Raw genomic sequence first — 13,391 nt, forward strand, 5'->3', positions numbered from 1 at the left:
ACTGTACACTATGGATATATCATGATAAGTCACCATTTTCCTACTGCAACATCATTCAGTAGTTTCCAATTTTCTGTTGTTACAAACAAGTGGTGATGAACATATTCATAAAATGTATTTACTCACATATTAAATAGTATATATGTATTTGCAGGTAAAAAACACTGAATTTAAATATTTCCATATCCCTGGTTGTATTAATCAATGGTTTTACCAGTTGAATATCAAGACTATTTGTTGGCTATTTCATAAAGGTAAAAAAAATTGTTTCTTATTTACATTTTGGTTCCTAGTAATATTGAGTTTCTTATATATTCATCAATTATGGCAGTTTTGCATATTATCTGTTCTCATCTTATTTTTCCAAGTCATACTTTTATGGGTAAAATACAGCTGAAAATCAGAAATTTTACACTGTTCAAAACTAACAACCTAAATTTTAGAATTCTGAAATTATATCATTTACACAGAGAAATTCTGAAGTTCTATCACTCATACAATGGTAGAATCCTTTTTTTAAAAAATTTTTTATTTTTTGGCAGAACCAGGGATTGAACTCAAGCCCTTGCGCTTGCCAGGGAAGCATTTATTCCACTAAGCCATCTCCCTGCCCCGACAATGGTAGAAATCTTTGCAACATCGGACATATAGAACTGGGAAGATAGCTCAGTAGAATAAGCACTTGCCTGTCAAGTGCAAAGTCCTTAGTTCAATCCCTGGTACTGAGAAAAAAAAAAATCAGACATATATACACAGAAAAAATAAAAATACGTATCACTAGTCTCAGTACCATTTTGTGTCTCCTTCAGATCTCTAACTCTTCCTACAACCAATATCCACTAGGATTATAACATTTTGACAGGAAGACAGATGTATACAGCCCAAAAAAGAAAAAAAAATAAAATAAAAGAACTGAGCTCAAAAGACAATCAGGTTTAGGAGAGGCAGTGAGTACACATCTCTTCATGAGCTTTTTTTCTCTCATGCTTTCCTGACAAGTCACTTCAGTGAATCTCACACGAGGAGGGAAAAGAAACACTTTATTAGTAAAGCCAACCCAGTATACTGTTCAGTATAAGATGTTCGGTCAGTTACAGGCAAAAGTGGATCCATGTAAAAGTGTTTGCTTACAACTAGTATTGCTAATGAGCTGCACAGGGACACGGTTAGAAATGAATAAAATCATAGAGAGAACTCACTCATCAATTATTTGCTCAATCAAAGCAATTGACTGTACACTGAAAAGCAAATCAAACATTAGCCAGGGAATATGGTAGTATGAAGGAGACACGAATTTCACTTTATCTTTCAGAAAGCTGGAGTCTAGCCATGGTTCTGTCACCTAAACTAGTTGTGGGACCTTCGCTGAATCAATAGCTAATCTATGAATCAGTTCATTCTTCTGTGAAGAGAAACAAATTAGAAGAGCTTTACAGCATTTTTCTATTTCTAAATTCTGTACACTCACTGACAACTGAATAATACTATAGACTGCTTTTTTGTGTATAACTCTGGTAATAGTATGTTTATCAAGGGAGACTCAACAAATCTTTCAAAGTAGGCTCTTAAACACCCTTGAATTCCATATTCTAGTAAATATAACACTTTTTGTGGGTTTCATGTGCTTTAGAAGAACAGTGTTATCCAAACTAATTAAATCATTTCATCTGTGTGGCTCTAAGCAATTGTTGGGATTTTTCCAAAAATGCTCCTTAGGGTCTTCTCTGCTTACAGTGTTTTGTTCAAAACTTCAAAGGTAAATATCAACAGAGGATGTTAATCTCTCTTTAAGACTTCTTAATTATGGAAGGTTGAAGTACCTATAGATTTATTATTAATACTAAATTCTCAATTTACTGGTTTATTTGTGATCCCAGTTACCATCCATAGGCTAGTTCTGATGCATGGCTGTGAATATGCCATCCTGTTTTTGTCATCAAGTTTGTAATGGTGGTTATTATGGGTCAATAATAATAAACCCAAAACGATATGTATCTACTTTTCTGTTAGAATTTTCTATCGTATACTGTCTAAAGTATATTTTCTATGCTTTACAAATATTTTGCTACAAAAAACTACTTCCTATTGATGAGATAAAAAGCCTCTTATAATTAGCCTAATAGGACATTAAACATGCTGTGCTGTATTTGAAATTATTTTTTTCTTTCAGGAATGATTCTGCAGTATAATAGAAATAATAATGACAGCCAGTAAACCTCACTTTCAGCTTTGTTACCAGGACCTTTTCTAAAGGAGGCACACAATGGTAAAAAGTCAAGCCAAGTGTGCCGGAGGGAAGTGGTCAGCAAAGCTAAAGAAAAACCAGGTGTTAGGTACTCAGGTCTGCAGTTAGAACAGATACACAGAGGATGAAGAGTATTGAAGAGATCTGTTTTAGAAAACACCAGATTTTTGACATTTGAAAGCAGCAGTTTTCCAGCAATTTTATATCATCCTGCCTACTCACTTTACTCTAGAAAAAGATACTCTACTAAGAAAAATAACAGCATATATAGTTTCACATTGCATCTCAGTATCATGAATCAAGATAATAATCTGGAAAGTTTGTGTCAAAATTATTACACATTATATCCAAATATGGTCACCAGAAAAAAAAAAAAAAAAACTATGTCAAAACATTTCTTCTCAATGAGGACAGAATATGGAGAATGTTCTGAATGTCTCTGTTACATAAATTTTCTGACTTCTGAAAATTTGCTGTGCTAAGACCACTGCCAGAGACAACTGGAAAGCAGATGAGTCTACCATCAATTTTACACTTTATTTCTCTTTTGTTGTGCTGTTTGTTATATCCGAATATTGAATGGCCAGCAAACATCCAAGGACTTTCTCTTCTGTTGCCCTGAATTTTCATTTGAACTATAACTGACCAAGACTTTTCTTTCAGTCTCCTTTCTGAAAAAGGTTCAGTAACTAAGTGAAACTAGGCTATAAGTATCTGACAATATTTCATTATAGTGGTGATAAACACAGGTTTGGATGTCTTTGCAGTCACACTACTAGGTCTTGAATCCTGACTCTGTCATTCACTGCTGTCTAACTATGAAAAAACTGTGTACTCTTGGTAAGCATGTATATCTTCATCTCTAAAATAGCAAAGTTCCTAGGCTAGTAGTAGAGTACCTACAGCATGCCTGCCACAGCTGGCTATTTCTTGTCACTGAAAGCTCTAAAAGGTTTACTCACCATCACTGTCCTAGTGATACAGCACTGAAATGGCATAATAAACATAAAACCAATCCAGATCTGAGCCTGAGGCATAAAATTCCCAGTAAATTTACACATTATTTTAGTATGTTATTAATAGCTTATCACTATCAATGGATCATTTGTTAACCTTTGCCTGAAACACTTGCATTTAATTAAATTAATTTATTTTTTGAGACACAGTCTCACTGTACAATTTACCACTAAATGTATTTTCTTCTTAGCTCAGCAATTCAAAATTCTCTAAATTCAGTAACACTACCACCACCACCACCACCACCACCACCATCACCATTCATATGATCTTTAACCTGTCTAAATAACAAAGTAGACTAGAGCAAATGGCCCAAATTCAAATCTCTGCTTCACCATTCATGCACTGTGTTAACTTAGGCAAGTTAAACTTTATTTTTTTAAACATTCATTCTCTATGTTTCAGAATGAGGGTGACAATAACAGTGCCTACTTCAAGGGCTGTTGGGAGGATTAAATGGGTCAGTCAGCCTAAAGATACAGAGAATACAAGTTATACACATAGATACTGCTCAGGATTTAGGGGTAATCACTCAAAAACAAATAATCACTTAACCCAAACTGAGACTTAATAGCATTTAAAAGCTTCTCTCAGAAGAATCCACCAAATAGTTTCAGACCCAAATTCCTCCCAAAAGGAGCTATTTGATAAGTTTAAGCATCCTGCGACATTTCTTTAAACATCTAAATCAAGAAGTAAACAGTCTACGTGTTATAAAAAATGAGATGCTTCTTACTTTTCCCCAAATTATTGTCACCTTCCCTTCTTTATCTCAGCAAAAAAATCCTGAACCCTTTAACTAGGATCTTGAAATGCAACTTATGTTCAATGATGCAGATTCAACATTTTATCATTTCCCCTTGCAATTTTATTTTAACGTAGGATCTACTACTATTTTTACCTATAAGAAGAGGGGTCTGGAAAAAGGGTGGATTCATCAGCATTATGGCATAATGGTAACATTTGCTTATCTGCTTACATTTGGAAAAATGAAATCTTGAGAGCTAATTTCACAGATTTTTAAGAAATATGCAGAAACCCAGAAAGCATATTTAACCCTTTACACCTATTTATAAGAAGCATCTAGTTAGCTATGTTCCCCTTTCTATTCTAGTAGGATGAGATTAGCATTCCCATCATAATAGCTCCGACAGTTACTATCCTTTGTTTTTTTGAGACAAGGTTTTGCTATGTACTTCAAGATGTCCGTGAACTCAGTTTGTAGCCCAGGAGAGTCTTGAATACTGCCTCAGTCTCCTCAGTGCTGTGATTAGAAATGAGAGGCCTGTGCCGCTACATCCAGCAAGAGTCATTATCTTTGACTATAGTGATTCCCCTAAACAAATTATCAGATCACAATAAAATAGTTTTAAATTATTGTAGTCAACATTTTATGTAACTTTCCAATGTGTTTCATGTATGTGTTTCAGAATTTCTTTCCATTTTCTATTTTCTTAGTTGTCTTTTTACAGTATTAAAGTAGAAGTTCCACCTCATCATTTTTCCCACCTCTAATATAATGATATAATTCTGACTTCTAATCATTTCAATACTTTTATTTCCTGTGCTTAGGGTAAGATTTGGTCTCCAGATAGTACAACATTAAACATTTTATGTCTTTATGCCTAGGGGAATTTTTTAAATGGAGAACCAAAGCTTTCATCACATTCATAATGGGGTATATGACATAAAAAGGTGAAGAACTATCAATACTTAAGAGGTTTATTATATTCCCAGAGTTATAGTGTTAGACAGGTTATCCCTTAAAAGGACTATAGAGATAATCAAGTTCAACATCTTCTCTTTATAGCTCATATAATGGGAATTCAGAGAAACCAAGTGAATTTGAAAGAACCTTTGTGAAAAAGTGACTTCATCAAAATTAAAAGTAGAAACCTGTTTCCTTATTTATTTAAACATTCCTATCTTTAAGTTGGCTACAAATACCTAGTAGCAAACAAGCTAGAAATGTCATCACAACAGTGATTTTGGTTATTTTCTATGATGTAATACTTTTTAGTGAAAATGATAATTATGATAACTATATGGAAAATACAGGAATACAAAAATACGTGTAAAACAAAAACAGAGAATATAAAATAGTATGTTTTGTATTCTCCTGCACTAAAAAATATATATGCAAAAGAGAAAGAACTAGAGAGTATGTAACTAAAAAAAGTGCCGTGTTAAGAGTAGAATAATCGTTTTTTTCTGCCCAAATATTTCTTTGGTCTAAATCATATTTCTAGTGATTAAATTAAGAAGGAAGCCACTGTACAGACTCTGGTAATACAACCTAAATCATGACAGATGGGAGGGCAAGCTATTTGGAGCAAACATTCCACCCCGAGTCAGGTAAGAAAAAATTCAAGCAAGCACATCAGGGACACAGCATAGGGAGCTCAGTGAGTTGCAATGCACAGTGAGGGTCAGTGAGAAGACCTGTATCATGCCTTTTGCATAGAGTCTACAGCCTAGCAGACATTCAACAAATGCTATTAGGTGCCACTGTTATTTTTCTGTAATTCTTTTGAAAAAATTCTCAACAAATGGTTTACTGATTACTTCAAATGGTTTTCCAACATTTTGTTAAGAATTTATATAGCACTAAGTAGATCCAATAGAAATAAAACTGGTGGCTAGAGTATTTATTAGAATTTATTTTCTGGTTATGATTCACAGCAACAGAGCTACACTTTTAAAAGACTGCTGATAGAGGACAGTATATAGGAGAAATGCAGTATCAACCTTTTTTCAGTAAGAAAAAGATCATAATCAATATACATTTACTGACAAGTAACTACGAGAATGTTAGCACATTATGGGAAAATGTAAACTAGCCCATATGTAACAAAACAAAAAATGAACAAAAAAGAAAACAATAATCCAGTGACTTTACTTAGCTTTAGATGGGGATCTTAGCCATAATCCTTTTAAATTTTAAGAAAAAAGTTATTATTAATAATGTAATGCTTATCCTCTTTGTTGGCATTAAATTTAAAGTAAAATCAAGATGGATCTAAAAATGCTACATATTATAGCATAATTAACCAATATTATATATAAAAATTTTGGTAATGTAGGTTGGTTAATTATTGTCTGGTGGAGTCACTCCACCAGGAGTTTGATCTCACTGGCTAGCAGGTGCTTTATGTTGAACAGGCCCCCTGGGAGCTTGGTGAGCAGCTCTTGCTCTGTGCTTTCAGGGTCACTGTCAACAGAGCTGGAACTTTCGCTCATGTTGGTGACAGCAGTGCTGGCAGGGGGACCCAGCTCTGGCTCACTAGTCTCACTGGCTGTGGACAACACGGAGAGCAAGTGGTACATGCACTGGGTGAGCTGCCCAGAGGGCAGAAGGCAGGTGGAATAATCTGCTATGATACCAGCTGCATCTAGATTACAAGACTTATCAAAGGTGATGAAACCTACATTTGCATTGGCCTTGCAGACATAGAAGGAGCCATCATCTTTCACCAACAGGTCAATGCCGCACACACCCATTCCCATAATATTGGACACTTAGATAGCTAGCTTTTCCCCTTGTTCACTCAGTGAGCACATCATCCCCACACCACCGAGTGAGCAGTTGCTCTGCATTCTCCCACCTGTAGAACAGTGTAGCATGGTGCCAACTACACAGCCTCCAAAGACAATGACATGCACATCCATCCCATCTATGGGATTCCTTTGTATACTTCTGAAGCAGATATGAAGCTTCATGGTGAATAAGATGGCCTAGATCAGCCAAATGGTGCTTATCTCATGCCAAGAAAACAGTTTTGCCTCTTATGACCCCATGTATTCTTTCCTACCACTGGAAATTCCAGCACTTCTGCTTTGCCAATCATTTTAGCAAAATTTTCATGGCCACTGTATGAGAAAGTATCTGGCAGAGGAACATCATGGCCAGCTAACTCTTGAAATGTCCAAAATTTACTAACACAAATTAGGATGTCTTGAGGTTGGTTCATCAATCTGCAGCCCATCCTCTGAAGATGATGTAAAACAGTGATGTCACTCTCACTCTGTACCCAAGGGGTGAGGACTCTCACCACCACCACCTGGGAGTGGGAAGAAATGAATTCTCCATTGATCCGCAGACTCAGGTTTCCTTGTTCAACTGACAGCACCACCTCATCCATCACCACAGCCCTGAAGTCCAGTTCCTTCTCACAACATTTGGCCTTCAAAGCTCGTAAGTTCTCTTTTTGGGAGTAATCTTCCCTGATGCGACATTCTGTCAAAAACCACAATTTGGCAGACACAGAGCAGCACATCTTGATCTACTTGTTCTTTTTCTGGATTATTTCCTCTTGAATGTAAACTCTATTTGCCGCACGCTCCTTCAGGCATGACTCCATTGTCATACAGTGTGCGCATCGCCGGCCCAACATGGTACATTTATGATGACTAATTTTGTCACAATAAAAAATATTAAGTTTATGGCAGATGAATCTTCACTCCACTCTGCATTCCTCTGACCAGCCCTTAAACTGTTATGCTCCATCATGTAAAGTTTTTTGTTGATGTTTGCTGAGGCTGACTGGAGAGGTGGAAGACTGCTAATTCCAAGGAGTCTTGAAGACAAGATGCAAACAAGCTCCAGAGGGGACAATCAGATGAAAGTTAATTATTCAGTCAAACTGTCACCAAGCCTTGTTTGTCTGCCTTGCTACCTGAAACAAACATCTGTGCTCAGCAAATCTAAGTTTCCTTTGTTGTTCTTTAATAAATCTGGGAGCTTGAATTAGTTCGGAGCATCACTCCATCCTGGTGAAGACACCCCGCCAAAGATACTCTATCTCTTGCATTTTTATCTGTCTGCTGAACAGGTTTTTCTGGCACAAATCCTACACCTGAGACATCACCAATTCTGTTTTTACTACACTTACTGTCTAATTCAATTACTATCATAGCTGAAACTAGCACACTTAAATGCTTGTAACACCTTTACATATGTACTGCTCTCCTTTTGAGATCTTGAGAGATTCTCTTAAGTAACTACTGTACTTTTTCTGTTGCCACCTTTTTAAAGCTAAACTTTAGTTCTCCAGAAATCTGATTCTATTATTATAGTTTCTATTGAAAAAAAAAAAAAGTTCTGCAATACATGCAGCCACCCAGGGGAGAACTTCTGGCCAACTTAGCCTCTTTCTTCACCTCTAACAGCTTATAAAGATCTGTCAATTCTACTGGTAAGACCCCTTACCTCAGAACTACTGAAACAATTTTATTTCTGTCCTGACCACTTTTCAACCAAACAGTTTTAAAAAAACTATCCTCATTGTCTTTGGTTTTGCCATATTCACAATAGTTTCCTTACTACTGAAACATTACTGTGGGGATGGAAGATGCAAAGAATAAATGAGTAGCATAAACAAAAAATGCAGATTTTTGGCACATTGTAAGGACTATGTCATTTTATCTTCCCTTTCCTGTGCCATCTTCAGTTCAAATTAGATCAGATCATTCTAATTTAAGCCTTTTTAAATGTGCCCTACTTCATGAAAACCAAGCTATAAACACTACATAAAATGTGGCCTTGCCACTTCCTCAGCCTTATAGTCATACTTCCAAATACACTCAGCACATGCGCAGTGAGTAATCTGTATTTGTGCAAATGGATAAAGCTATTTCCAACTTTACATATTTTATAAATTGAATACTCAGGTTAGACTGAGCTTTCTTCCTTGTTCACCTGGAAAAGTCATTGCCATCCAAGATTTCACATACACAGTTGGACATGGTGATACATGTTTGCAATCCTACCTATCTAGGGGGCAGAGTCAGTTGAATCACAAACTGGAGGTCAGCTATGTCAACTTAGCAAGATCTTGTCTCAAAATAAAATTAAAAAGGCTAGGGATGTAACTTAGTAGCAGAGTACATGCCTAGCAAGCATGAGGCATTAGGTTCAATCCTCGGCACATCACTAAAAGCAAGATATCACAAACATGATATAACGTTAGCTAGATCTCTCTGGGCCTCCATGTAAAGGTCATTTAATTCCTACAATGTCTTTCTGTAATATTAATTTTACCTTGCTGTATTTATGTGATACTTATATATTTCATTTCTAGAGACTTTGTTTTTTGTTCATTTATAACAAGTTCAATTCTAAATTTTTAAGGATACTTAGCATCAAATATCTAATATGTATAATTCTTGAGCATGTTAGCAATACAAAGGGAGTAAGTTCAAGACCCTACCTCAGTGAGGCCACAGTAAAGTAGCAGATATAAAAAAAGTAATAATTACAATGAAGACAACAGCATTAGTCTTAGCAGAGAATTGGTTATCTCAGCTTCTTTATAGTCATATTACCAATGGATAAAAGTTTCTTATATTCATATATTACATTTATTTATTTCCTAGAGAAAGGTCTTTCTCAATGCCTTGAGAGGTTAAGTTCTTTGATCTTTGAAAGAGAGAGTCAATAAGATAAGAAAAAGCCATCAAGAATATTTCACAGGATAGGCATAAAAAGAATACTGTCAGAAAAGCAGGACTGGCCAAATCACAGAGAAATGAAGGCAAACTGAAGTGTTCCACTTCAGGAGAATACACTTGCAAAACATGAGAATGGATGTGGGAATACATGTGGGATAAAGTCTGACAGCACGAGTTCAATGTTTAATGTGAATCAAATTGAGAAACTGAGACTCTGGTAAAAACAGCTGTAATATTTGCTAAAGGCAGCAAAGAATGCTCTATTTCTTCCTTTTTTCTTTTTTTCGACTTTCATGAAGCTATCTATGAAGCTCACAATTCTTTGTCACGCAAAGTTTCTCCTGATTTCTTTTGGTACCCACTCACTCCTCAACCTGGCAAAAGAGAAATGCTTTGATGGTTTGCCTTCTATTTGTTCCCTGTATCTAGAGCATTTTTTCTTTTAAGAAAATGATCATACTCATAACTTCTTCACTGTACACTTTTTCCAGAAGGTAGTGGATTTTGTGATAACATAAACTATGTCTTTCCTGACATTCTGGTGTTGGTACTGGGTTTGACACAGAGCAAGTACTAAATAAATATCTTATAAAAGAAAGATGAGCGAATGAAGGAAACAAACAACATCCCAGAAAGATGCGTACCATTACAATGAGAACAGCGAATCTCTGGAAAGTTGGCAGCAAGGGTAATGGTGAGCCAAATTGTTGGAACTGCCATCCACATTATTTCCTTCTAATCACACAGCTTCTTGAACAAAGTATCTGGAAATTAAATTTGTAAGTGCTGAAGAAACATAAATGGTTCCCAAGAAAAGATTAAATGGAGAAGATCTTAGATATTGGTCTTAAATTGGAAAATTTAGAGGATATAACAAAGCAGCCATTCTAAAGGAAAAGAGTAGCATCTAAGAGGACAATTACAAGGGCCCTTGAAACAAAATGGAAAGTTAAATGAGTATTTTGCAGCTTTGTTTTAAGACAACATGTAAAAAAAAAAAAAAAACATATGATATAAAAGCTATGAATGAAGCTGTGGCTTGGATGCAGACAACAAAGAACTCACAAACTCCCAAATCAAGATGCTGTTATTTATAGAGTCATTTGCTCACTTACATCATCCAGCTAACTTTTGCTTTCCTGATTTAATTCAGTTCATGAAAACCAATTAAACTTGAATGAAAAGGAAACCAAGCAATTTCTCAGAAGATGTAACACCCTCTTACATGCTGACAAATCAGATTTGGGTGGAGGCAATGTAGCAAGAAAATTCCAAACTATTTTGGGCTATGTGTTTTCTCAGGTCTTTCTATTGCTAACCTTTCCCACCCCAGATATTTTACTAATTGGAACTCTAGATTTTAAGCATAAGCTTTAAGCTATAATTTGGTACATCTGCTTAGAAATGTGACCAGCATCTCAAATGACTTAAATATAACATTTAGAAATGGAGAACTTTGGTTGCAATGATAAATAACTACCAGAGAAATGGTAATAAATGTCGCTTTGTCAGGGAATGAGAAAGACAGACCTCAACTTCATGTAAGCAATTAAAGGTATCTTTGTGATCATGGAATAAACTGCTTCCCCAAATATTCTGATGACAGAAGAAACTTGAAAGATTTTGTAAACCCATCCAGGGAAAAACTACTTGTTTCCAGAACAGTCCTCTTCCCCATGTTAACATACATGTGTAAGAAATACAACTGCTTCTGTGCATGCATTCTGACTTGTATATTTTAGAGAACACTGTATTCTCCAAAAATAGTTCTGAAGTTTTCCTACTGAAGGGCTGGGGATGTAGCTCAGTGGCATAAGCTCCTGTGTGGCAAGCACAAGGTCCTGAGTTCAATCCTCAGTACAGAAAAAAAAAAAAAAGCTTTCTCTCTGAAAAACTTCAACATTAGTCCATGATCCCCTTACCTGTCAGCTACTCATCTCTCAAGGACCACACTATTTTGCCCATAGTTTCAAACCTGGATTCCCCGCAGCATTAATCACCACAGATATTTCTACCTTACATGAACAGGTCAAGTGTCTCTTAACAAAAATCCAAAATCCAACATTTTCCAAAATTCCAACCCTTTTGAGCACCAACATGATTCTACAAGTGTAAAATTCTACCTCATGTGTTAGATTTAGATATTGTATATGGGTGGTCCTTGTGGTGGTAGTACTGAGGTGGTGCAAACCTTTAATAGGTAGGTCTAATGGGAGGTTCTTAGGCAATTGGGGTGTCCCATTAAAAAGGATTAAAGTGAAACTTATGTGATTACTTGGTAGTTTTTTCCAAGAGGGCAGTTATCAAAAGGAGCAAGTCTAGTTTCTCTAACCTTCTTGGATTCCTGTTTGAAATGTGATTTTTCCAGGATGTGATACAGCCAATGGGGCCCTTGAACCTTTAGAACTGTTAACTAAATAAACTTCTTTATGAAGTTAACTACTTTAGGTATTTTATTAGAATCACAAAAAGCTATGGTTCATAAATAAAATTATTTAAAATACTGAAATGAAGACGTGGGAAGGGATAGGAGATCAACAGCATGCAAAAAGTATTAAGATGTGTCATGTTCATGAACCAACTCCTTTGGATGAATGTAACTATTACATACTTCAAACATATAGTAGTAAATCTAAAAATTAAGAAAAAATTCTATAAGATTACTTTCAAGATATATATATATATCATATATTTAAAAAATATTTTAAAATCATTTCTTCATTCATTCATTTAGTACAGAGTCTCACTATACAACACAGACTTGTAGTGATCCTCCTGTCTCAGACTTCTCAGCACTGGGATTACAGTTGTGTGCCCGGTTTTAGTGGGTGGCACAGCACAGGGCCAGGATAGCGTGTGGTACCAGGGATCGAATACAGGTCCTTGTACTTGCTAGGCAGGTGCTTAGACCACTGAGCTATTTACCCAGCTCTAGGCCACAAATTAAATATACGTGAATTTTGAGTTTGACTTGGGTCAGATCTCAAAGATAGTTTACCACCACCACCACAACAAAAACAATACAAAAAATTTTGGTCTCAAGTACTTAAGATAAGGAAGAGTACTGAACCTGTATACCTTATAGATGAAACCAATGAGCTACTAGTGGTTCTGAGTCTTCAGGAAAGAACAAATGACCATGATAGTCTAAGGCTTAAGAAACTAGAGATTAATGGATGCTTTAGAAAAAATGTTTTAGACAAACACTCTTTAAATATATTGAGGCCTCAATATGCTTGAAATATAAAATAGTAATAATAATGACTTATTGTTTAGGACAAACAGAATTCTGAATTTTGGTAAGAAGAGGAAGTACATATCATAAATAGAGATCAGGTAATGTAGATCCCCTGGTCATTGTAACATAATTCTCCTTTCTTTTCTGATAATTACAAAATGAAAACACTGGACCTTTGAACTTTCCTTTACTTCAGACAAAGTTCTAGCCATCTCATTTTGGTCTCTGTGTAGTACTCATGGAATCAAAATGTCCTGATAAAGAAGAAGCCAACTACATTATAGAAGGCCAACAAAGAGAACAAATATAAATTACAGCATGAATAGGGTTCTTTGCCAACTACTGAATTTCAAAGTACCATTAAAGAGAAGTAATTTACTTTGTTTTTTTTTGTTTTTTATTTTATTTTATTTATTTGAGAGACAGAGAGAGAGAGACAGA

General features: G+C 35.6%; 1 protein-coding gene and 1 pseudogene across 1 annotated transcript in view; both read right to left on the reverse strand.

Annotated features, from left to right (window-relative positions):
• Nucleotides 1-13,391, reverse strand: part of Exoc4 (exocyst complex component 4) — a 951,164-nt gene that overhangs the window by 339,041 nt on the left and 598,732 nt on the right. The window lies entirely within an intron of this gene.
• Nucleotides 6,371-7,539, reverse strand: LOC101570079 (annotated as a pseudogene).

The sequence above is a fragment of the Octodon degus genome, unplaced genomic scaffold (genome assembly GCF_000260255.1).
Source record: "Octodon degus isolate 3935 unplaced genomic scaffold, OctDeg1.0 scaffold00015, whole genome shotgun sequence".
Taxonomy (NCBI): domain Eukaryota; kingdom Metazoa; phylum Chordata; class Mammalia; order Rodentia; family Octodontidae; genus Octodon; species Octodon degus.